This window comes from Heterocephalus glaber, unplaced genomic scaffold (assembly GCF_053883595.1).
Source record: "Heterocephalus glaber isolate CG9 unplaced genomic scaffold, H.glaber_assembly_v1.0 deba00000818, whole genome shotgun sequence".
NCBI classification, from domain to species: domain Eukaryota; kingdom Metazoa; phylum Chordata; class Mammalia; order Rodentia; family Bathyergidae; genus Heterocephalus; species Heterocephalus glaber.
The window spans coordinates 903,501-927,061 of NW_028258164.1; the positions used below are offsets into that span (position 1 = coordinate 903,501).

At 41.1% G+C, this 23,561-nt stretch overlaps 2 pseudogenes; one reads left to right on the forward strand and one right to left on the reverse strand.

Annotated features, from left to right (window-relative positions):
- Positions 1-4,870: 4,870 nt before the first annotated feature.
- LOC106007696 (uncharacterized) lies at positions 4,871-6,097 on the forward strand (annotated as a pseudogene).
- A 6,781-nt stretch (positions 6,098-12,878) lies between these two features.
- Positions 12,879-22,977, reverse strand: LOC101724625 (WW domain-containing adapter protein with coiled-coil-like; annotated as a pseudogene).
- Positions 22,978-23,561: the final 584 nt, after the last annotated feature.

Below are 23,561 nucleotides of genomic sequence, written 5' to 3' on the forward strand. Positions count from 1 at the left end.
TTTGCAGTTTAAGAATGTAATGGTCAATGCCTTCTAGTTACAGTACTGACTTCCTTGGGTTTGCTCTTACAAGATATCCGTATCTCAAAAATCCTTAGCACCACTAATAACCTGAGTTCATATTTCAGTGGAAGTTTACCTACAACCTTGGGTTCAAGTGGAAAACAATCTGTCACAGTTTATGGAGAAGGCATGGAGTCCTTTTATTTTACTCAGCTCTGTTTGTTAGTAAAAGTGTATATCACAGTGTTGGGCATAATCCAAAAGTGTAAGTTTTTTTCTCCCCACTCCTGCATATGTCATCATATCTATTAAATGTAACAGTTCCTTAACTGATTTGACATTCCAGCCTTCTGTATAAATGGTCACTTGCAGTCAACTTCCATGTCCATGAGTTCTGCATCCACAGAACACATCCAACATATGATCAGAAATATTTAGGAAAAAATTTGTGTCTGGGCTGAACATGTACTTTTTTCTCATCATTGTTCCCTAAACAATATGTTATATTATAGCAACCATATACATAACATTTGCATTGTACTATGTATTATAAGTACTATAATCTAGAGGTGATTAAAAGTATATGGGAGGATGTGCGTAGGTTATATGCAAACTAAGCCATTTATCTTAGTCACGTTCTTGTCAATGGGACAAAATACCTGACACCTACAATTTAAAGGAGGACAAGTTTATTTTGGCTCACATTTTTACTCCATAGCTGCCTGGCTTCAAGGCAAAGGCATGGCAGAAGGCATGACAGAGGAAAGCTGCTCACCTTGTGAGAACTAGGAAGCACATAGCAAACAGAAGAGCTGAGGTGGAAGATCGACCTTTCTAGGGCACACACCCAGGGATCTGCCTGTTCTGATCAGCCCAGCCCCTATCTTTTATCATCATATTTAGCTGTTAGACTCGGAAATTCCATCATCTTTCAAAAGTCCCAACTATGATTGCATGAGGCTTTGGGGGAGGTCCTAGATATAAACCATAACATTCCAGCCCTCACCCATAAAAGGCTCTTGCACCTCTCTTTATGCAAAATGCATTTAGTCCATCTCTTAAGAGTCACCAAAGTCCAAGTCTAAAGTCTCTTCTGAGACTCAAAGGAAATTCAGCTGTGAGCCCCTGTAAACACCAAGGAGAATGTTAAATGCTGCCTATATACAATGGCACAAGGTAAACATTCCCATTCCAAAGGGAGGGATGGGGGATAGAAATTAATGAGAACAAACAATACCAAACCCCAGCAGGGAAAACATTAAATCCTGTAACTCTGTGTCCAGCCCCAGGTCATGGCCAGATTTGGGCTCCAAACAGTTTGGGTGGCCCTGCTCTCATGGCATTGCCATTTGTAATCCTAATGGCCTCTTTCTTCAGCTGACTCTATTCACTGCCTTCAGCCTCCTTCAGACTTTCCACATTCCTGGCTTTGCCACCTTTCTAGAGTCTCTGCTGTATTTCTGGCTTTACTCTCACAGCTTCGTGCACTGCCCTCTCGGAGGCACACTGCCTAGCTTCCCAGGCCTTCTGAAATCTGGATGAGGTCTCCCTGACCCAACAACTCCTGTATTCTGCATGCCTATAAAACCAGCACTTTATGGATGATACCAAGGTTTGGCACAAGCTGGAGCAGTAGCCAGACCCTCTTGAATCATGGTTGCCTTCAGACCCAAGTGCTTGGGTGGCTAAGCACCATGTATTGAATTTTGGTGACAAATTCTCTAGGTGGCCATTTTGTTTGTTTGTTTGTTTTGTACCCGGAATCGAACTCAGGACCTTGCACTTGTAAGGCAAGTGGCGGCAACATTGAGCTAAATCCCTGGCCCTCTAGGTGGCCATTTTTGTGCATGGTGCCCCCAGGCTCTCTTATCAAAGCAAAAATCATTCAGTTTAGCAATTTTGAGCCTGGAAAGTGGGATCTTCCTGGTTCATGTGATGCCCTCAAGCCATTTTCCTATTGTTCTGATCCAAAATACTTCACTTCTTTGAAGTCCTAATCTTTTTAGCAGCCAAGCTCTCTTCTACTCCAACTTTACTGGTGCTTCCTTTCTGGAGAAAATTAAAACTTTTGAAATGGACTTTTTGCTTTAGTTTAAACATGGCTAAAACCTTGATCAGCACCCCTACCACAGCCTGAGCGTTGGGCTGTTTTGAAATTTCCTCTGCAAGGTTGCTGTCCTTAATCTCAGTCTCCTTCAAAGTCAAGACATGAGCAAAGTGTAGACAAATTTTCTGCCACACCATAAAACACATAGCCTGGAGTCCAACTGTCAGTGGAGTCCTTTTTCCAGAGTGAAACCTCTTGAACCTGGTTTTTTACAATCTGCATTTTTATTACCATTCTGATCTTCTGAGTTCTGACCAGAGTCTGCCTTCAAGCTTGGTTTACAGCATTCTTAGGTCTGATTCTCCAGCTGGCATTTCTAAATCTTTCCAAACTCCTCACAAACCAGTTCCAGAGGCTTCTCAACCACATGATCAGGAAAAAGTCACAGTTATGGCACCATTCCTGGTACAAACTTTGTCTTAGTTACTTTCTTATCACAGGGGACACCCACAACTTAAAAGGAGGAAAAGTTTATTTTAGCTCATACTTTTAGTCCACAGTGAGGGGATGAGAATGAGCCGAAAACACGAACACCTGAGGCTAGGCCTTTATTAGGGAACAGGTGCCGGGCTGTCTAGAACAATGGTGAGAGCAGCGGCCAGGGGCTGGCTAGGTGAGGTCTTATATGGGCAAGGGGCATAAGGTGGGGGGGGATATAGTGGAGGTAGATATTTGGCTGCAGCCAGAGGTGAGGTTTAAATCCATTGGCAAGTTTGCGTTTCTTGGTAGGAAGGACTATAAGCGGGAGAGCTTCATGGTGGGAAAGTTAGGTGGTTTCCCTGAGTGATTTATTATCTACCAGGAAGAGCCATTTAGGATGTGGGGCTGACAGATCCATTTTACCTAGCAGAGAACTCCATCACATAGTTAACCAGTTTCAAGGCAGGAAAGCATAGCAGAAGGGCATTTCAGAGGAAAAGCTGCTCACATCAAGGCAGCCAGGAAGCCAAGAAGAAGACACACCCTTCCAGGTCATGCTCCTAAGCGACCCTCATCTTTGATCAGGCCCCGCCTCCCAACAGCACATTTAGCTAAGGTTCCCCATGATTCCATCACCTTTCAAAAGCTCCACCTATGAGCATGATGTAGGACATATGATATAGGGATGATATATGGACTTCCAAATAAGGGAAATATAACACCCAACTGCTAGATGTCCAATATGCTGATATGCTGAGTTCATGTTCTCTAAAATTGAAGAGTGAATTCTAGGAACAACAGAGGTTAAGAGTAGGAAGTATTTATTGAGAAAGGATAGTTTCTGTCTAAGAGAGACAGAAAGGGGCCCAGAAAGTGAATCACGTTTTTCAAAGAAGTTTTATAGAGCAAAACCATGTGGTGAAGTGGGTACAAGGTAGGACAAAACTATAGTCAACCTGTCGGGTTACAAGTATGGTGGCTTAGGTAATAGTGATCCAATGAAAAATCACAGGGTGGATATAAGTTGAGACAAAAATACAGTCAACTAATAAGATTACAAGTATAGTCACTTAGGTAATATTGATTCAATGGAAAATCACAAGGTGGATACAAGGTGGGACAAAACTATGGTCAACTGGTAAGATTATAGTATAGTCACTTGGGTAATTTTGGTCAAATGAGAAAGCAAGTCACATAGCAGGCGTTCATGGAAGGAACAAGGATTTTCCAGGAAGGAATGGTCTATGGAGGTTTTGATCCCCGACCCAGGATGATTGATGCTTATTTAGAATATCAATCACTGCTGTTCATCCCTAGGAGAAGTGTATGGGTGTAGTCAATTCTTTTTGTCTTAAAGCCTGGCCTTCAGTACATGCTCCTCTAGCCACAGTTGTCCTCTGCACTGAGTTCTTCGAGGGCCCAGACTTATCTGACACCTATAATATTTCTCACTTAGCTGTCTACAATATCATTATGTATGTCTAAAATGTAACAATTGAAAAAAGAAAGGGCTCCCAGAACACATGTGCAGAACAGTTCCCAAAACTGCACGTGAACTTCTCCAGAGAACTCACAGGTTTCGCAGGTTTTCAATAGGATGACCCAGACTTGCCTTCAGCCTGAGGCGTGGGATCCCAGCACCACCTCTCAGGACCCATATGTAGAAGTTCTCATGGGTTTCCTCGAGATTTGGATGGCGTGAAAGGACAGAGACACCAAAAAAGAGCTTGGTATTGTGGCTTTCCTCACTGTAGCCTGCCCTGCTTTCTCTATAGCATACTTTTACCTTACTTTTTCCTCTTTTACTTAGCTCAAGCTCATTCTACAGAGCCAGTTTCTCCCTCACTCTTAATATTTTTTCAAAAACTTTGCCACTGCTTAAAAAATAAACTTAACTTTGGCCTGTTTTGTTTTGTTTTTTAAACCTGGGATATTTGTTGAGCTTTTTCAGTTAGGCATTGAAGGACCATTTTGTTCTCATTCAGAGATTGATTGGCATTGCATTGATACACACTGATTTTAGGACTACACTTCTATGTATGGGACTCAGTTTAAGAGAGTTTGAAATACAATTCATACTTATGTATAATTTATACTTAAACATGATAGAAAGTGTATAAGAAAGACACATTCATATAAAGAGAATGCTATATTTTATCCCTTTATATAATCACTGCATCTCAAAATAGTGCAAGAAAAGTCTTCTATCATAAATTCAACCTCATTACCATACCTGAGAATTAATATTGAAAAGAAACCATATGACTTCAGTGAATATTGGAAAGTTGTCATCCTTAACACATCTCAGTAGATGCTAGGGGAACCTAGAAGAAAGTTCCTGTGCATGACAAAAATGTTGGAATGTCTTCAGCCTGAATCAGATCTCATTCAACATGATGAAATTCATACTGGAAAGCAACTTTGTGAATGTAAGGTGTGTAGAAGAACTTTTAGCCTGAAGCAAAAGTTCATAGAGCATAAGAAAATGCATACTGGAGAGAAATCACATGAATGTACTGAATGTGGTAACGCGTTCTCTCAGGTCTCATTGCTTACTCTACATTTGAGAAGTCATACAGGAAAGAAATCATATGGATGTAATAAATGTGGAAAAGCTTTCAGCCAGAAGGGAAACTTCCTTTCTCATCAGAAATATCATAGTGGAGAAAAACCTTCTGAATGTGGGAAAGCATCTATTCAAATGGCAACCCTCATCAAGCATCACAGAAATCATACAGGAAACAAACCATATGCATGTAAGGAATGTGGGAAAGCTTTTAATAGCAAATCATACCTCAGTAAGCATGAGAAAATTCATACTGGAGAGAAACCATTTGAATGTAATCAGTGTGGAAGAGCCTTCAGCCAGAAGAAACACTTGGTTAATCATCAGAATATCCATAGCGGAAAGAAACCTTTCAAATGTAATGAGTGTGAAAAAGCCTGTAGCCAGAAAGAAAACCTCATTAGCCATCAGAGAATCCATACAGGAGAGAAACCTTATGAATGTAAAGGGTGTGGAAAAGCTTTCATTCAGAAGTCAGGCCTCTTTAGACATGAAAGAAGTCACACTGGAGAGAAACCCTATACATGTAAAGGGTGTGGGAAAGCCTTCAGTGGCAAATCAAATCTCACTGAGCATGAGAAAATTCATATTAGAGAGACCCTGTAAATGTAATGAATGTGGAACCATCTTCAGGCAGAAACAATACCTCATTAAACATCACAATATTCATACAGGAGAGAAACCCTATGAATGTAATAAATGTGGAAAAGGCTTTTCACGGATCACATCACTCATTGTACATGTGAGAATTCATATACTTGATAAATTATGAATGTAAAATATGTGGGAAAGCCTTCTGTCAAAGCTCATCTCTTACTGTGCACAGGAGAAGACATACAGGTGAGAAACCCTAATGTTGTAATGAATGTGGGAAAGCCTTTTCTCAGTTCTCAACTCTTGGTCTACATATGAGAATCCATACTGGTGAAAAACCTTGTCAATGTAGTGAATGTGGGAAAGCTTTTAACCAGAAGTCACATTACATTAGAAATACTCATTAATTCATACTCATTAAAGTTCTATGAATGCCTTGGATTTAGGAAAGTCTTCAGCAGAATTTACACTTAATAATATATCAAGTTTTGTTTTACATTAAAGAGACATAAATGTAGGGGGCCGGGGATTTAGCTCAGTGGTTCCGCCGCCTGCCTGGCAAGCACAAGGTCCCAAGTTTGATCCCCAGTACCAAAAAAAAGAGACATAAATGTAAGAAATTTGTCTGCAGCAACTCAAAATCAAGATATAGAAATAGAGGATAAATTTGAAGCACAGAGAGAAACTGGGTAAAAGAGGCAGAGAGGCAGGAAGATGGGGGTAAATGGTGGATAGTATAGATTCAGCCAAGAATATGGAGGGAAAACAAGCTGGAAACAAAAGTCTCAGCCAGATAATTTTAGATTTTAAATGCTAAGCTAACAAAATAGAGGACTTTACTGTTCAATTTGGGGATGATTTTAAGTAAGGAAGTATTGATCAGAGTTGTATTTTTGGGGAAAATAATCTCTGGCCTTTTTTTTTTTTGTACCAGGGATCGAACTCAGGTCCTTGCACTTGAGAGGCAGGCAGCGGAACTACTGAGCTAAATCCCTGGCCCTGGGAAAAATAATCTGTCAGATGTACATATGAGCTAACCTAGGAGGGACATGAAAAATACTCTTTAGACACATATTACAGTCATTTAGATGAAAAGTGATGAGGGGATGAACTATGATAGTGACCATAGGGACAGTAGCAAGAGAGGCCCCAAGTAAAACCCACAGAACATGAAAACTCTGAGGTTTTAAATCTGCAATGTTTTAAGGGCCCATAAGCAAGCTCTAAGTGATAAGCTGAACTTTAAAGTCATCATACGTGAGACTCTGCAGCTGGGCACGGTGATGCATGCCTGTAACCCCAGCACTCTAGGAGGCTGAGGCAGAAGGGTCACTAGTTCGAGTCCAGCCTGAGCAACTTAGTGACTTAGAAAGATCCCATCTCTAAAATATAAAAAAAGGTCTGGAAATGCAGCTTAGTGTGAAGAGCCTGGATTCAATCCTAGTAGCATACACACACACAAAGCAAGAAGGTTTCTACCTTGATTCAAAACAAACACACAGAAGGATGAGTTTCACTTGAAATAAAGCAGATACACTTAATAATATATATATAAAATATATAAATACATAAAATATATATTTAAATATATATATATATATATATATATATATATATATATATATATATCAGATCCATTTTTCAACCAAAGGCCAGAAAGTATTATGAAGCACCTGATTTGGTCCAAAACAAATGGCCAGCTAAAATAAACCAGGGTACAGAATATGACCCAGTGTTCCAAAATTAAAGAAATCTGTAGTTTATGTGACATTACAGGATTTAGTCATATCTCCTTACAGCCTTAGTCTTCTATTTCTGACTGAAAATCACTTTGTTTAGGTCAGCAAGTCACCAACGGCCTCCTAATTGCTATACTCAGCAGAAGCGTCGGTCCATCTTTCAGGCCGATTTCACCCCTCTAGATTGCCTCACATCCTTTCTTCTCCATTGACCTCAATCTGCAGAGAATCACAGATCCTATCAATTCTTCCTGACTCCTTCTTCACTGGCCCTTTCCTAGCTCACCTGCCCTACACTGCCACACAGTAGACTCTCATTGCTTCTCAGATAGAAACAGTGATTCTCAAACGGCACTCACGGCTGCTGCATCAGGAAACATAAGTAAAAACCCGCGGGTCCCACCTCAGACCTGGCCAGAATTCCTGGGGATGAGCTCCAGCTATGGAGACTTAACAAACCTTCCGGGTACCTCTTAGTGCAGAAGTTTGGCTCCGTGGCCTGGGCAGCCACCTCCCCCTTATCCTGCGCCTTCAGAGTCAGTCAGGGACTAAACTGTCCCTCCCTCATCTCCCTCATCACCTGCTATGATGGCACTCAAAACATACGAGCCTCTTTTAAACAGAGAAAAATTCATAGGCCTCAAATGCTAAATTGCATTCTAATGTTGCCTGAATTTGTACAAAACATAGTTTTATAAAACTGACTATAACTTTTTATATTTATCAAGCACATATGATTTTTTTCAGAGAACACAAAACCAATACAATGAAGAAAATTAACTGGAAATTGGGTTTTTTTGAATCTTAATCACAATACCAAGTTTCATCCCAGGAAGGTGAGGTCCAGGCCTGGTTCTTGTTGTGGAAACTTGGGGAAGCTCCAAAACCTCTCTGTGCCTCAGTGTCTCTATCTGAAAAGTTGGATAATAAGAGAATGGACTTCACAGGATTGTGACAGTTAGATGAGTTAACACATGCAAAATCCTTATAACAGTGCTGGACATGTAAAAAGCGCTGTAAGAGTGTGCTGCTAATGTCAGGACAACATTATTAGCATAGATAATAATTATATTAATGGAGTAAATACCGTCGGCATAGCACCTACAGCTAATTGCACCCCGCTCTTCATCCCCCACTCTTCCACAGCACCAGAGCCTGAGTTTTGGCTAAGCATCCAGGCAAAGTAAAGCCTGAGCAGGTCCCAGCCTCCATGTATCTACCTGCTTTTTACCCCTCTCACAGAAATGTACCCTCCAGGATTCTGCCAGATAGTGAGGGAGGGAAGCTAGAGATCTTAGGGCTTTCCCGAGACTTCTAAACAATTTTTCTTATTCTACAGCCTCCCACCCCATGTCTATACCTGGAGGCACCTATTTGCCAATTCCTGAACCTCTGGGTAACTCTGTGAGGGTAAACCAGGCCAGTTCTTGGCTGTCCACTCAAAACCTTGTTTTTCTAAGCCCATTAAGCCTTTTACCTTCCAGCTTTTAACATTTTGTTCCAATCATCTCAGTCCCATTGTTGCCATCCAGGCGGATTAAGGCCTTTACAAGTCCCTTGACATTTTAGTAGAGTTTGGGGGAAAGAACAAAAGTAGATGCTTGTGTTCAATGGTGTCTTTTTTCCAGAAGTCTCAGCTGTTCTTTTCATCAAAACTCTCAGTACATGATTTAACGCTGTTATTTAAATTCTGGGCTAAATTTTTTTTAATTGTGGCATTTTTTACATAGTTTTATGTTGTTATTTCATTCTTACATGATTTTATTTCCAATGTAAATTTGCTTCAGCCTATCAAGCATACAGTCACTCCCTTAAGGACCAAAACATCTTATACCTTCTAGAGCAGTAGTTCTCAGTCTTAGCTGCACACTGGAATTGCTGAGGGACCTATTAAAATTCCTACACCCCAGCCATACCCAATACTTCAACTCTGAATCTCTGGATAGAGGCCCAGTATCAGCAGTGCTGCGCAGGGACAAGGCCAGGAAGCAGTGTGGAATGGTGCTCCCGCTGCACAGAGGCCTTCTCTCAAAGTACATACACAATGCCCAAGTAATCCCAGAGCATACTAAAAAGCACATTTGCCTAGACAAAGTTCAGGGGCATTTTTTTCTACTTGTTGGGCAATACTGTGATATCATCTACCTCCTTCCCATGCTCACTAGACCATGGCAATGGGCACAATCAGTGCCAGCCTTTCTCTGTTGAGAGCACTGCAGCCCATTGCTGTCTTGATGCTCCTTCATTCTGAGAGTAGTTGGTCCTGCAGTCATTTCACAAGCGTGAAATAGCCCAGGCTATTTTGAGTGGCAACCTTCCAATTTGGCAGAAACCTTAAAACTGACCCAAATAAGTAAAACTGATGGAGTTGCAATGCACCAGAGGCTCCAGAATATCTATACAGGAGCAGCTTAGCGACTCATTCTAGTTGAAAACTAAAGCCAGAGGGCTTGCCTTAAAATTACAATTCCAGCCATGTGTGGTGGCGTAAGCCTGTAATCCTAGCAGTCAAGAAGCTGAGGGAGGAAAATTGCCATGAATTCAAGGCCAGCCTGGACTATAAAATTACCAAAAAAAAAACCAAATTACACTCCCATAGCAGTCTGTTACTTTTACTTAGATGTGATGTATGTAATAGGTAGTTTGGGGGAATTGATAAAGATTAAAATCCCCACTTTATAACAACGTGTTAGCAAAGACAGGGATGATAGATCCATCTTTCCCTGCACCATAAAAAAAAAAAAAAAAAAGATCCTCCCCTTCCTTTGGGGGGAGGGGCTGTTCTCCAGATGATGGACATCTGTCCACTTCTCTACATGGTGGCAAGAAGAGCACAGGGAAGGCAAAACACTGACCAACTGCTAAAGCCTCCATGAGAGGGACTCACAAGAGAAAAACAGATTCCATGTAGTCAGGAAGGGAGAAAAAAATATCAAACGCAGTTGTAACTGGACCTAACCCCTTTGCAGTTAAGCAGAAATTAAAGACCAAACAAGTGCAAATAACACCAGAAGGGGCCCTGCAGAAATAAAGGTGAGCAAGGAAATCCTGATATATTAGGGTCTTCCCTCAATGAACACTTAAGCTGGAAAATTGGGAAAAATTTTACTAAAAGCTTTAAATATAATGGGAGCTAATACTAGGTAGGGATCAGCCTTCTGCCCCATGCCCTCCACAACTGGCAGGGACCAGAAAAGAGAAAAAATGGGTGAAATGAGCAGCCTGCACAGAAATTGCAAATTAATTCCTTATTACTAAAGGTGCTTGGGTTTCCAGGAGCCAAACCACAGAATAAGAATCCCTTCAGGTAATTTATGACTGCCAGCTGGCACCACTTCTGGCTGGTGGTCAGCCGACCTGGGAGGACGGATGGCAGGACAGCACAGGGAAAGCCAAGCATTTCATTGCTACCATTGCTTTTGGATATTGCTGTACACAAGGAAACTGAAAAATTTCGGTTCAGCAAGCTTCCCAAATGATTTCTTAACACAGGGCACCTGCCAACTTTTACCTAACTGATCCTTCACCAGGTCTGCCAGTCAAAGCTACTGAGAAATCCTCCTTTATGTTGGATGACAACAGAAAACAAAACAGTGTACCTCGTGCCTCAGTCCTCTGACTTGTACAATGCCAGTCCCGCTCAACAAACACGTGGCAAATGGCATAGTGATGCCCCATGTGCAAGGCCATTTTTACAGACTATTCCAAGTCGGATTAGAAAATGATTTTTCCTAGTGAATTTAATTATTATTATGTGATTTTATGACTGTATCAGAGGCACTGAACAGTGGATTTCATGTTAGAAGCACAGAATTACTAAGCTGTACAATAACTCTCACATTTAGATTCCAACTTCCTGAGAGAGAGTCAAATAAATGACTTCAAGTACGAAACATCAACTCTGCGTCTGAACTCAATGTCATGCTGCCCTATAGGCACACAACTTCTAGATAGAGCTGAGAAAAACTGGCTCAAGGGCATTCCCTTCTGAATGATGCTTAAAATGTCAAAGAAAGCAGCTGTTGACAGCTCTAGCATTTATTGTTTAATCAATTATAGAAGTTATAGAAAAAAGTTATTTTATAGTAGCAATAGTTTCTTTTTTATTTTAATATACTTTAGAAAACAACATACAAAGCTAAGCTTTTCCACCATTTCCAGATAACAGCAGGAAGCTCTAATTACACAAATTTAGCATTTTGTGACAGTTAAGAGCAACAGTCAGCACCAGACTTGGACAGTTAGCTACAACACAAACACCTTTCAAAGTGAAATGTCCTAATAGCAAGACAGATGAACTGGGGTTTAACAAATGACAACCATTTGGGAAGTGACTTATTCATTCTTACTGAATTTCATATTTCACTAATATTCTATATTTCCTGTTAATATGTTTTAAACAAAATGTTCCTTTAGGAATTACTTCCTCTAAGTATAAATATTCAATAAGAATAGTTCTGATAAAGTATCCCCAGGTAGTTCAAATTCTAATGTGCACTGAAAGAAAGAAAGGAAAAATGACAAATTTTTGTTTGTTTTAACATTTTTATTACAATAAATAAAATTGACATTTGACTAGCTTTGTCTCCTCTTTCCCCTCCCACAACATTGTTCCTTGGGCCCTTTCCTTACATTTGAGCAATCAGTGTACTTTCAGCACACATGCTCAGCAGTACTTTTAAGTCCATTCTTACAGGATGCAAATGGATTTTCAATAATTTATACAAACAAGTGAATCATGCTCAATCACTGAAATTTTAAGCTACTATACACAGGAATGAAAAGGTTATAGAAATGTGCCATAGCAACAGTGCCTTAAGAAAGAAGAAAAAGAGTCTTAGAAATGTATCAAATCAGATCAAGGATTTAAGAGGCAAATGGAACATATGGGAAATCAACATTTCTCTGCAAAACAAATGGAGAAGCACCACTGTTGATCAGGTACAAGTGTGGAAACAGTTGTTTCATGATATTTTTTACACTGCCCATATTGTTCAAAATTGCAACCCAAGACACAGATCGCCTGGCACTTGCACTGAATTTTTGAAAATGCAAGATTTCTAAATGATAAATTAACACTGCCAACTTAAAAAGAAAAAGCTAATTTTGCAGACAGGTATACATGTAAAAGGCTAGGTACTTAGTCACTTCAGCATTGATTAGTTTTGGATATCTAAGCTCTGTTACACCTGGCTTCCCATGGCTTCACTCTACAGAACACATTTGCAATGTGAAGAATACACCCACAAGAAATCTACATTTCGAGGGTTTCTGCAAATCAATCTTGTATCTTTTCCCCTGAATCAACTCTCACAGACCCTGTACCCTTGTCATTTTCTCTGCCCAGCTTACTGGTCCAAAGTCTACTTAAATGCAGCTCAAAAATGTTAATATTGGGCAACAGATTTATAATTCCTGTACTCAAAACCATGTGCAATTACTCACATCTTCACACCATAAAAGAATTCTGATTTTTTAGCTTTTTGAGTTCCTGAATTTGTTGTCTCAAAGAAAGTATCCTTTGGTCTCACAAAATTGCTTGAATTTCACATACTAAAGATCTTGAACTTCTAAATTCAGTACAAATTTCTAACATGTGAACACTTCCCATGTTAAGGGCTTCTTTCTGAAATCTTGATGCTTGCTTCTCTGCATGATCTGTGAGACATCCTTGACTGTGTTTTATGAGATTTTCATTTAAGTGTGCTGCTAGCATAGGTGTTAATGAACACATAGGTGTTATGGCTTGTGTCTAGATGTTCCCCTAAAGGCTCATGTGGTCAGAGGTGGGGCTTTTTAAAGGTGGCTGGATCTAGAGTGTATGATTCTGGAATAAAGGGTGTGTGATTACTAAATTAGTCCACTGATTGGTTTGGCATAGTTCTGAGAGTGGATAATGGGAAGGCCCTCCCTGGGTATGAGTGCTACCTACTCTTAGAGTATACAGAACATAAGAGACAGTAGACTTTGGACCATTAAGCTGGGCAGAGAAAATGACAAGGGGACAGGGTCTATGAGAGCCGATTCAGGATAAATATCCAAGATTTATTTGTGGAAACCCTTGAAATGTAGATTTCTGTGGTTGGTTGTTGCTTGCTGCTTCAGTATCTGCTGCTTGCTACCTTCTTCTTTGCTGCCCTCTGTCCACCATGAACTGTTTCTCCTCTGTGATGCCCCTCTGCCATGACACCTTGCCTTGGGGCCAGCCAACTATGAACTGAAACCTCTAAAAACTGTGAGCTACAATAAACCTTTCCTCCTTTAACCTTGATTGTTGGGTATTTTATCTCAGCAATGAGAAAATTAACTAAGACATCAGGTCAGGCAGATAAGTTCTGTGGTACAATTGTTGCATTTGCTGCATTACTCCTAGAAGTGTGATTTGGCCCAGGTGATGGAATTCTCTGGCTACTCGTGCACTGAAGACTTCCAGGAGAGACAGGTTCATAACTTTGCTGCTGCTTGTTACCAGTTACAGGCTGCTGTATGACCAACTGTGAATATGGTCCTTGATTAACTACTGGAGTACTAACCTTTGGCTGTAATGAATCAGGAAGAGTACTTATCAAAGGTTTGATAGGGTCTATGTGTTGGTTTGGGGGGTGCTTATTCTTGGAGACCATAAGATCTTGTGGATGATATATCAGATAGTATTAAAGACATGGGAGACTGATTAGATGACTGGGTGTGTGGAGAAAGCAGAGAAGCTTGAGAAATAAGAGATGTTATGTTGCAAGAAGATAGTCCAGGAGTAAGAAACTTATGAACTATAGACTGCAGCAAAGCTTGTGTCACAGCTGCTTTAAGAACTTCATTTATTTTGGATATGTCCACATTAGAACTATTGAGCTGCTGGGTGCCTGCAAAGCAGGAAACAAGTGTTAAGAAGATTTGAGTCCTGAAGAAATGGAGGTTTTGGTGACTGTGGAACAGGAGAAACAGGGACTGCAGAGCTGTTGTAAGTGCAGATGTGGGATTCAGTCCAGAGGCAGAAGACATAGAAGAAGTTGTGCAAGAATGTGTTACTGATTTGTCAACTACCATAGATTCTTTTCTTTCTCTTTTTTGCTCAGGGACAGAAGACATGGGTGTAGGCAGTTTTTATGAAGTTGGTGCTCCGTTAGCAACAAATGATTTCTTTGACTGTTGATCAGACTGTAGCATACATGGACCAGAATTTCAGTGCTTGCGGTGGCAGCTGGATGAACCTCTGGTTTGATGGGGTGCTGTACTGGAGAAGAGCTACTGCAAGTTTCTCCTCTTAGCAGTCTGTAGTCTGTCATTGTGTCTGCTGTTTTAGACAAACTGTTCTGTGGGAGCAAACACTGGCATCCCTGGAATGCATGTCTTCCACCCCATTGGCAAGTCCACTAGTGGCTGTTGCTTACATCACCTCTCTTCTGTAATCCCAGTCTTTTGGGAAGCTATTCACTGCCACCTTATTTGCTTCTTTTTGTCTCTGTTCTCTTTCAAGCCACTCTTTCTATTTTTCCCACAGTGAAACTCTTGTTCAACAATTGTAGCAATATATTTTCCCAGAAGACCTAATGTGCTCAGACCAGTCATTTGCAGAATTTTAAGATGCATTTGCTAGGATTAAAAAAAATGTGGGGCCGGGGATTTAGTTCAGTGGTTCTGGTGCCTGCCTCGCAGCAAGTGCAAGGTCCCAAATTTGATCCCTGGTACCAAAAAAAAAAAAAAAAGTGAATTTAAACTATGAAGAGCACTGTGGTTGTGTGAATTTTCTTGTGGAGAGTAACTAGTCCCACCTCCTCTCTCTCTAGCTCTGTGACTACGCACATTTTTGGCCTTATCATTACCTGTGCTGTCACTGTATTTGTTTTCAGGAACAACAGAGCTCGGAAATATTTTATTTGGTGGTAAAGGAGCCCCAGTGGCTTGTATATTTTCATGTCGTATGTTTTCATGTAGTCATCACTACAGAGGTGACTCTTCCGTGAATACTTAAGGGCCTGGTAAGGCTGCGAGTCCCCTCTGGGGTCCTAACAGCCATCACTGGGTGTTGTTCCCTCGCACACAGTACCATCAGTGTTGGGTGAGAGCAGTGGGCGACCTCAGCACTGCCCAGTTAGAGCCCCCTTCCCCTCCAGGCCACTGGTGCAGCTTAGGCCACCGCTGCTGCTCCACCAACTTTGCAGTACTAGAGGTTGAACCCAGGGTCTCTCGCTGAGCCACCCCTGTCCCATCCCTGTTTTATTTTGAGTCCCGGTTTCACTAAATTCCCTGGGTGGGGCTGGAAGTCCAGATCCTCCTTCCTCAGCCTTCCAGAGTGTGTGTCAATGTACCCAGTTTGGTGGAAAAATTAAATTAGTAGCCCTCAATCAGAATAACTTAATGCCCTCAGAAAATCTTGTTCACAAGAGAATCACAAATAGGGTTTTTTGGACTTTTAAAATATGCATTTCTGATAAGTGGCTTCATCTTAATCCATGAATAATCAAAATCCATAAGCAAAGCTTTTCTTTAAAATTTTCAGAATTCTTCTTTAAAATCAATTCTGTTGGTACACAATAGATACACATAATGATCACAGTCAATCAGTGAAATACCACTTATGATCACATGAGGATTTGGTGGGGGACATCCTGATATAAACCATAACAAGTTCTTTTTTTTCTTGGTGGTGGTACTGGAGGATTGAACCTAAGGCCTTCACAATGAGCTATACCCCCAGCCCTTTTAATTTTTTTTTTAATTTTGAGACAGAGTCTCACAAAGTTGCCCAGGCTGGGCTTGAACTTGAGATCCTCCTGTTTCAGCCTCTCAGAGACTGTGATTACAGGCCTACCCCATATGCCCAGCTCTGTTATTTGGTTTTAGATTTTTTTGTTGTTGTTACAGCCATCCTAATGAGTATAAAGTATTAACTCACTGTGATTTTGGTTTGCATTTTCCTGATAGTGATGTTGAACATCTTTTTATGTGCTCTTTGGTCATTTGTATATCAACTTTGGAAGAATGATTATTCAAGTCCTTTGCCTATTCCTTAATTGAGTTGTTAACTTTTTGTTGCAGAATTTTAGGAGTTTTTAAAATATATTTTGGATATTAATCCCTTACACATAAGTGATTTGCAAATATGTTCTCCCATTCTGTGGGCTGCCTTTTTATTCTGCTCATATTGTCCTTTGAAATATAAGTGTTGTACTCCTAATTTTGATGAAGTCCAATTTGTCTATTTCTTTCATTGTATGTGTTTTAGACCTATATCCAAGAAATCATTATCAAGTCCAATGTCATGAAGTTTTATCATACATTTTCTGCTAAAAGTTTTCAGTTTAACAGGTCTTGGATCCATTTTGAGTTAATTTTTGTATATGCTGCTAGAAAGGATCCAACTTCACCCTTTTCCAGGTGGATATCCAGTTTCCCAGCATGGTTTATAGAAAAGGTTGTCCTTTCCCCCATTGAATGGTCTTGTCACTCCTTGTCAAAGCCCCTTTGACCCATATATACAAGGGGTTATTTCTGAATTTTCTATTCTATTCTATCGGTCTATATTTATTCAAATAAATTCTTTTTTTGCATCAGGAACACATAATTGAAGGTCATAATTTATGTAAGAGGCAAATTTATAATTTACTGTGCTAGAAAAGGGGCTTTTAAAGAGAAAATTAAATGAAGTGACTAAGTTAGTCATTGTTCTAAGGTGATGTAACTAACAATGACTACATTCATAAGCCTCTAAATGTAAGGGGATCAATGCATGAGGAAATGAGTTTTTCTCTTTAATAAGAAGTAAAAGCATAAAGATTACCTGGAACTGTGCAGAAAGGCCCATGAAAACCAGCGGGTCCTTTCTCCGAGCTTTACCTATGAGGACCCTGAGGTCCAAAGTCTACTCCGAATGACGGCGTTCTCCTCTCTCCTATACTAGTTTTCACTCCTGATTTCAGTGCATTAAAGTACCTGTTATACAACTTTGTTGATGTTTGCGTAAGAAAACAGTAAGTGGGGACACTATCTCCCCCTAGCTGCTGTGTCAGCCGCGCTTGTGATGTGAAGGAATGAGTAACGTGAGGGAAAAACATCAGAGCCCACGAAGAATCAGATGTTCAGGTCCAGGTCTGCAGACTGATTCATCGACTCCTTTCCTCCTCTAAGTTCCTCCAGCGCGTGGGCCAAACACACTCAGACCACACCCCAACAGCATCTCCACCAGGACAGAATAGCGTTAGATAAAACACACCCTGAACCTGGCACACGCCGGGCTTACTTGAAAAAAACGCTCTCTGACAGAGGCTGACAACGCTGAGGACAGACTGTACATGCACAGTGCATGCAACATAAATTCACATATCCTGTACAAACCAACCACCCTGAACCGCCCGCTCCCTGCTTCCCTGGAATTCTAGTTCCAACTGTGGCCCTGATCACAGATCTCGTCACCTAAAGAAGGTACAGCTGCCACTTGGTATACAATGAGTTGACGAGGATATACTATTCTAGTTCTTACAGTTTTCAAGGGACTTGTAGTATTTTGTTTCATCAAAGTACAAGGGGTCCGGGGACTTAGCTCAGTGGTTCCGCCGCCTGCCTCGCAAGCGCAAGGTCCCGAGTTCAATCTCTGGTACCAAAAAAAAAAAAAGAAAAAAAACAGTACAGGGAAGAAGTAGCCAAGTGGTTCGAAATGATGATGTCCTCGCGCTCATCTGAGCCTCTGCAATACAAAATAGCTTCTTCACAGCATTCCTCTGATTATCGGGTTCCTTCCTTTTAATGTTAAGTGATAGTCAGTTTCACAGTATTGTCATGATGCTTCGCGATTCTTAAACTTCTGCCTTCCTTTGGAGTGTGAAATGCGCCTGATGGCTCCGGTGTCCACAGTACTAACACGACGTCTCATTGCAGAGCAACGCTGCCACCTACCGACCGCGATCCCTTCGCGCTCGGCAATCAGATCTCCCCACGTTTTCTTTGCAAAGCCATTTCATGCAATTTATTCAACTATATCAATATAAATTTGTAGCTCTTTAAATACAAATTATTTGAACTTTAAAAAGAAGTTTAATAATATACACTTCTGTATCGCTCAAAATTCTTGGCCTCAAAATTCCTCTGTATCATTCTGATACAGATATTTTGTTTCTTCTTTCTTTTTTCTCTTTAAATATTCAAGAAAATCTATTTTAATATATATTGTTCTTCATGGTCTCCTTTATCCTTTACTTTGGAAGCAAAAGCTTACTTGCTGTTATTAGAGAGTAGTGGTGACTTAATTGTCCATCTTGATCAAGTTGAAACTATTAAAAGTTTTAATTCATAGTCCTAAAAAAAATCACAAGAAAGCTAAAAGAATTAAATAGCCATTAATTAATTCAACCCTTTCCAGGTAGACATAAATCTGCAAGTGCCCTCTAAAAGTATTGAACTTTTTTTTCAAAAAAGATTAGTTTCTCCCCATTTTGACTCAATTCTTTAAGAAAAAAATCAGACCAATCGAAAGAATTAACCGGGGACAAGGACACCCCCTTTTTGCGGCAGCTGACCACTGTCTTGGTGAGAGAGCGAAGTGTAAGTGTACTGAGCAGCATTCACTTCATAAATACTGCTGATGCAATATGAGATGCTAAGGATGCAGAGGTCTGAAAGAGCTGTCGTCTTTGAGAAGCAGTCTTGTGGGAGATACTTCCAATATAATTTGCAAGATATAAAAGGTACAACCAAACCAGTGACAAAACAGTGCCCGAGTCAGCTTGGAGGGTCGAGAAGGCTTCCAAAAGAACACTTCTGAAGGAGAAATGGGAGGTTTTCAGGTAATCAGATGGGTGGGAGAGACCCAGACAGTGTAGAGTGTGCAAAACTACCAAGGGCTGAGAGGAAACCCCCTTAATCCAAAATTTCTAAAAACAAACAGACGAGATCAAGTGGCTAGCTAGGCAGATCTCAAAGTCTTTGGTATATGCTGCTAGGAAATGTGCATTTTTCAATGATAACACGACGAGAGAGAAAATGAGTGGAAGGAGGGTGAGACCAAAAGAAGGATGATTACCAAGCGAAGAAACGAAATTTCTCTGGCAGAGAAAATAAAAGTTGTTACACAACAAAGAGAACACAGCAGCATGATTTCTCCTGGGCCAGGCATGCAAGCTAATTGTTGTCCATTGGTAAAATTAGGCTCTGTGGTTAGGATCAAGTCTGTTACCCAAATGGTTTTGAATAAGCAGGTCATCCCCATTGGCGTGGACTGAACTGGCAGGTGGGCAGAACATTAGGGCCAGATAGAATATAAGCTCCAAGAAGGCAGAGATTCTTAACAAGTCTTGATTGGAGCCTACCCAGTGCTTGGCATGAAGCAGGGGCTTGGTAAATATTTGTTGAGTGAATGAACACAAATACATGCAGCTGTCAAGTTTTTTTTAAAAAAACACAAATTGTTAATTAACCACTTAAAAAGAAAAGAATGAGTAGGGGAAGAAAAGATGCCACAATTCAAAGACAGACTGTTGAAGAAAGTGGTTGGGGAAGAGATGGTTTTGCAACAGCCATCTGATGGCAAAGGTCTTTATGCAATAGAGTCACAGGGATAGGGATACCCAAAGCTGTGGCATCTGGGATAGAGAGGCAAACAAGTGCCCAAGGAAAAGACTCCAGAAATAAATAAGGTCCACAGTGGGCAGTCTGACAGGGAGAGTATTTGTAGCCTACACCCAAACAAATAAAACTACACAGCTGTGACACAGAAAATTAGGGTCTACTTTCAGAAAACAGAGGTTCTGGCCACATATTCAGCCCTGTCCTCTGGACTACCTGGTTTCTGGCACAGACCTATGTATTACAGTACAACCTCCTCAGTCCTGCTGGAAACCCCAGCACTCAGCATTGTGCTCAACACAGGCAAGACGCACAGTGGTGCTCACAGGGGTGCAATGAATGAACGATGTCAGTCACACACCCAGAAACGAATCATGTTGTGAAAGGGGAAGAAACCTAAGAAATTACACATTTTCCTCCAGAAAAACCTCTTCCAACCCTCCAGATGCTGTATTCTCCAGGACTCCCTTTCTATTTGTGGTTATGTACCTTTATCTCATCCTAATTCCTATGAAAGGGTGTCCCGATGTCTACTCCCTAAAGAGAAATTCAGAAAGAACCCAAATGTCAGTGGCAGGACATTTTATATTAAAATGTAAAAGAAGGGCATAGCACAGAGGCCCTGGATCTCAGCACCAAAAACAAACAAAAAAAATGTAAATGAAGGCTCTATAAATACAGTTGCCTCTTAAGGTGCCAGTGTATTGCAAGTCCATGAAAAGGAAGAAAGTAGATAGTATTTGAGTGGGGAAGGGGTCACCTGAGGCCAAAAATAAGAAGATTAAACTCTAAAGTTCCAGAGGTGTGGCTGGAGTCCCTGGCTCACCCCATCTCAGGGAACCTGGGAACTTCTGCAGTGCAGTGATGGGCTTCCCTTCCTTTTGCTGGCTTGTTCTCTGCTCTATCACTAAGTGGATTTTAGACTCATCTACATGCTGGTGAGTCTCAAATGGTAACTCCAACATGGATCCCTTCTCTGAGCTCCTGACTTCTCTATCCAATGCTCACCAGTTCTCTATTTGGGTGTGTTGGGCTTTTCAAACTCAACATGCACCATATGGAACCCTTGAAGTCTGTTCCACAAAACATCTTTCCCATCACAGCAAGCAGCACTAGTCTCTATCCAGTGCCTGAGCCAGGAACCAAGGAGGCATCTTTTTCCTTGTTGCTCACATCTAGACCATTAAATCCTACTTCCAAACATATTACTTCCAAACTTTAGCTTAAAATCTTGCACTACCATGTCCTCTGTCCAGAATTCCTTGCCTCTGTCCCATTCCAGGAAACTGCCTCCTCACTCCATTTCTTTCAAGCCTCCAAATCATTCCCAAAATTTCTGCTGATACAAAGGTCCTAAAAAACGCAAACCACATCATGTTACTTCCCAGCTCAAAGGCCCACAGAGGCCTCTGACAGTGCTGGAAGAAGACCTCCTCCATGTCCTCTCCATGTCCAAGGATACCTAACCATCTCCACAATCCCCGAGGTTTACAACTGAAGTCTTCTCTCAGCTGCACCATCCAAGTTGACCTCACCTGGCACCCCTGTCACAAGAGGTGGGCCCCTTCACAAGAGCTTGGGTAAATATTATATCCACTCAGGAGGCTTGCTGGGTCTCTGTTATTTTCTCTACTAGCAGTAGAACATTTCCTTTAGGTCATTTACTGCAATTGGTGTTTACTTGCTTATGGATTTCACTGTAGGCCTCAACTCAGGGCCTAATTATTATGTGTTCTTCCATTAACCCTGCACTCTCCAAAACAACTGTATCAACCTCAAAAACCTTAAAGCCAGGATGCCCTCACCATAGCATCTCTAAAAATAAACTAGCTGAGAAAATAAAATTGCTAGGATTATCACAGAATGACAGAGGACAAACTCCTGGGCCTTTAATCTGTTACTTATTAAAAGCATGGTTTGTGTTCTGAAGCAGTCAAAGCAATTAAAAGCTTTTTTTTTAGATAGTGTCTCACTGTGTAGTTCAGGGCCTTGAACTCACTACTTAGCCCAGGCTGGCCTTGAACTCTCAGCAATCCTCCTGCCTCAGCCTCCCAAGTGCTAGGATTGATTACAGGTGTGTGCAACCATCCCTGCCTTAGCACTTAAAAGCGTTCACTAAAAGCACCAATTCTTCACTTAAAAGTAGGATAAAGTTTGGCATTTCTGCCTTCAGTTTTTATCTTCCTCCTTTATTATTTTAAAACTGTGCTTCAGGCTAGGCATGGTGGAGCCCACTCATGATTCCAGCACTTGGGAGGCTAGAGCAGGAGGACTGTCACAAGCTTGAGACTAATAGGCTACATAATGACATCAAGGTTGGCCCAGACTACATAGCAAAAAAGAAAAAACGTTGAGTCAGAACCCTATTCAGCTCTACATGTGGGCATGTTAATCATTTAAGAAGTATCTGTCTCAAAACTGGGACTTATTAGCCTTAAATTTACCTTACTTATTTCATTGCCCATCAACACTGAGAACACTAACGTAAGAGGGATTAAGATATTTTCAAGATGTGCAGGGACACTCAACTACCAGCTTTTAAGACATCCTGGTCCAGATGCCCAGGAGCAGTGGCTAAAAGTCTCCAGTCACCGCCCAAAACCTGCAGTCCCCTTGGATTCCAAAGAGCCTCTACAGAAGACTACCCCACAAGGCTATCCCTCCCTTCAAGAAAGAGCAGTAATCTCATGGGAACCAGATGGCCCCTCAAGTAATGAGGTTGTCTCTAGAACCACCTCCACATAATCCAAACTGTGATGATGATAAACCAGACCTGCAGTCATGATAAACCAGACCCTAACCCACCCCAGCAACCCATAAAACCTGGCCCTTCTCCTGTGCTAAAGGCTAGCCTGCTCTTCCCTGTCACTGCCATGTCTCTTCCAGCTCCTGTCTCTTCACAATTTTTTCCTCCCAGTTAAAGCTTCACTTGCTCTCTTGTACTTCTTGGCCGGGTTTTTAATTTCCATTATCACTGGGTTTGGGGACTCCATGTCCGATATTATCACTATCTTTTGCTTATCTCCCCACTAGACTTCAGATTCCATGAAGAACTAGGCCATGATCATAGCCATATCATCTAGCAGAGTTTGGCAGGAAGGAGAAAATAAAGGTGCAGAATGAATAAACAAACTCATCCATACCTAGATGCCTGAACTTGGGAACACCGAGAGGCCAGGATGTGCTGTTTGAGGGGAACAACACAGTATAATGGTGGTACCAAACACACCAAATGCAAGAAGGTCTGGCTGGAATCTATTAAATCATTTCTTCTCCACATGACTTTGAGCAAGCTGCTTTACCTCTGACATTCTGTTACTGTAAAAACAGGAAAAATAATATCTAGTATATGGCTGTTGTATGAATTCAGTGAAATGACTCCTATCAAATGTTAGAATGATTTTTATCAAATCTACTCTGTGATGGTTTTCTTCTGTCCTCCTACTTAGAGAGGCTGATTCTACCACCATTGGTTCTAGGCACCAGTAAATACATGTATTTTCTCATGAGGTCTTCACAGAAACCCTCCGAGGCAGCACAGATGAAGAAAGGGGCCAGTGCCTTGAGGCAAAGCTGT